We start from the raw sequence: 3,113 nt of genomic DNA, 5'->3' as shown, positions 1-3,113 counted from the left end.
GTGAAAATGAGTGCAAATCTTTAGTTTGAATATATATATATATATATATATATATATATATATATATATATATATATATATATATATATATATTTTAAAGCGAACGTTTTTAACTCAAATCTTTGCTTCTGAGAATTTTACAAAATGTCTTCTAAATCCTAAAGTTTTTTTTGTATTATTTTTTTTTAACTTATGTTGCTATATTATCAATGGTTTTCAAACTTTTTTCATGTCAAGGACCCCCAAAATACCACCTCCCATCTAAAAATGTTTTGTTCCAGGGACCCCCAGAAGCAAAGACTTGAGTTAAAAATGTATATAAAAGATTTGCACAAATTTTCACGATTTTTCTAAAAATAGCCAAATAAATCTTTAAATGACACACACGCGTTCCCTTCCCGCCCTTAAAGGGTTAATGCTTAATTCATATACTCCGTCGTATAACGACGCCAAGCAACGAGTTGTGAGCTTTACTACTTCAGGCGTGCGACACCGTGGTACGACGAGGTTGAAAATGTGGAATGAAATGTTGTTCATCGTTGTCGTTGTTGATGTGTTTTTCGGTGGTGGTGGTGGTGCGTGGTGTGTGGGGGGGGGGGGGGGTCGGGGGGGCATGAAGTGAGACCACAGCACGTAACCCTTTGCTCGAGTCACAGCGGAAGTCCTGAGTCAAAGCACTTGACCACAACCAGAGCCATATAAAGGAGAGTTGCGTCACCTTCGTTTCACTTCATCGGGCCAGTCTTCTACAGAGCCTTCTATTGGCGAATAGTGACAAAGCCCTGAACCGGAGGGTTTGCGGAATGCACTGGAGTCTACGAGCCATAGACTCTGTTATGCCGATCTCATAGCCAATCTGTTGTCACTATTTTCGAGTTTACATGAACCACGTGACCGCCGCTGTTTTCTGCCCCCTTAGTTGACGTAACTCTCCAAATAGAAGGCTCTGACCACAACTAGGCACAGAATCACATGAAGTCTGCTCCCGAGACCTTTTCATGTGCTGTTTGTTGTTGTTGTGTTGTGCCCTCTCTAGGCCTATTATCGTGTTGTGCCCACACACACACACACACACACACACACACACACACACACACACACACACACACACACACACACACACACAGTCAAATCCTCTCAGAGTTAAATGAATCTGAAACTCACAGCTGTTTCGCTCCACCAATTATTGCCAAATATCACAAATTCCTGCATGCTTATTGGTCTTGACGAAGTGATTACAGTGTTTATGAGGTACCACACTGTAAAATCATCAGTGTTAATTTAACTCTGAGTGTGAAAAATTTGGACCTAGTTCATTTAATTCTCAGTTAAATGAACTCTGAGGATTTTTGCTGGTCTACTCATATATATCACAGACATCTCACCCATCTCCCAAGATCTGAACTCCTGTTGTGAGCAAGAAGGGGTAGGTCCTCAGAAAAGGAGAAGTTGGTAGTAAATACAATAAGTATCCTTCCTTCTTTTCTTCAGAAACCCACTCTGACCATGGTCTTGTGGGTGTGTGTTGGTTGGTTGGTTGACACTCTCTGTGACACCCAACATCATACCAATGTGGAGGGGATAGGATTCACTGCCAAACCTAGGTCTGGATTCATGAGGTGGTGAGGTGGTGATATTTGTGTGTTTGCAGTTATTGTGACAGATTATGTGGTTGGGTCTTTTGGGGGGATTTGTTTTGAATTAGAAGAAAAGTTTCATTGTAGGATTTGCTCCCAACGGTTATGAGCCAGTTCTTGTGTGGGGTGGCATTGAAATCCGTTATAAATTGTGCAAGTCTCCCAAGGGGAGAGTACAGCTCAGTACCTAGGTGGACCGAAATTTGGATAAGGATTTAAAAGGCTCTATGTACGGCAACCATATTATCACTTCCTTCACAGGTGTTATCAATGATACTAATGAAGGCTCTGTTCCATTTAGTGCAGCACAGTGGTTCTCAGACTTTTCAATTTCCACGACCCCCATAACTCTGAGAGCGTACAAATGGAATCAAATGGACCCTTAAAGGTCCATTTGGTTCCATTTGTACACTCTTGTCACGGTTTGAGTCAGGGCAGGATTGTAGGACCCAAGTGCAGAGAGAGACAGAGGCCAACAGGTCGGTTTAACGGGTTTATTAACTAAAGACAGGAACACAAACAAGGAACTGAACTCAAGATCTAACTACACGTAACAAGAGACAATGAACAAGCAAGAACAGGTAGCAAACACAGGGCTTAAATAGACAGGGAAATAATAAGACACAGGTGAACTCAACACACAATCAACACTGGGATAGGCTGAGGGACTAAGAGGACACAGGAGGACAACATGACTAATCAACAGGGAGGTGAGACAAGACAGGTAACAGTAACTAGGCACAACAGGAAACAATACTACAAAATAAGGTACAGAACATCAGCAGGGCTACAACAACAGAGTAACATAATAACAAGACTACATACAGAACAGAACAAAGGCCTAATAAGTCCAAGACCTTATAAGGGCAGGAAGGTCTAAATAATAAAGTCAGAGTGCGCGGCCCGAGGAGCGGACCATGACAGGCCTACAGAACAGGCCTAAAGTGTCCACGACCATATAAGGGCAATGGCGGTCTAAATAATAACATCAAAGTCCACGGCCCGAGGAGCGGACCGTGACATCTCAGAGTTACACAGCATAAGGGGCCATTTGGAACCCCCTCAAGGAACCATGAGGGTCCCTGGACCCACATTTTAGACCCACTGGTGTAGCAGAGTGTTTCCAGTGAGCCAACATGTACACTGACACTATCAGCACCCTGACTCTGTTTGACCCATACTGTAGGTTTGACCAGAATGGAACAGAGCCTTCATTAGTATCATTGGTAACACCTGTGAATGTCTTCACAATATGGCTGCTGTGCATAGAGCCTATTTACCTGAGTCAGAAGCATGCATGGGACAGAGTACATGTGTCATACGTAGTAGTCCTGTTGTCAGGTCAAAGACTATAGGATGTTCTAACTATACCACACCCAAACACTTTAGTTTACAGTCTGTCTAGACAGGGGTGGGCAACCTTTTCTATCTCTTGGCCATTTTCCAAGGCTGGCATGATCACCCATATGTGCCAGA

The 3,113-nt window shown here is 42.9% G+C and overlaps 1 protein-coding gene across 2 annotated transcripts in view; it reads left to right on the top strand.

Moving 5' to 3' along the window:
* The window catches only part of LOC311051848 (UV excision repair protein RAD23 homolog A-like), a 110,689-nt gene extending 107,964 nt beyond the window's left edge, over positions 1 to 2,725 (top strand). For both annotated transcript variants that reach the window (XM_084066514.1, XM_084066513.1), the window contains exon 11: positions 2,668 to 2,725. The gene's annotated coding sequence lies outside the window, so the exon portion shown is untranslated. The remainder of the gene's footprint in view (positions 1 to 2,667) is intronic.
* The last annotated feature ends 388 nt before the right edge of the window (positions 2,726 to 3,113 follow it).

The sequence above is a fragment of the Gymnoscopelus microlampas genome (assembly GCF_963454915.1).
Source record: "Gymnoscopelus microlampas genome assembly, chromosome: 9".
Classification (NCBI taxonomy): Eukaryota; Metazoa; Chordata; class Actinopteri; order Myctophiformes; family Myctophidae; genus Gymnoscopelus; species Gymnoscopelus microlampas.
This window is presented reverse-complemented; position numbering and strand designations above follow the sequence as displayed.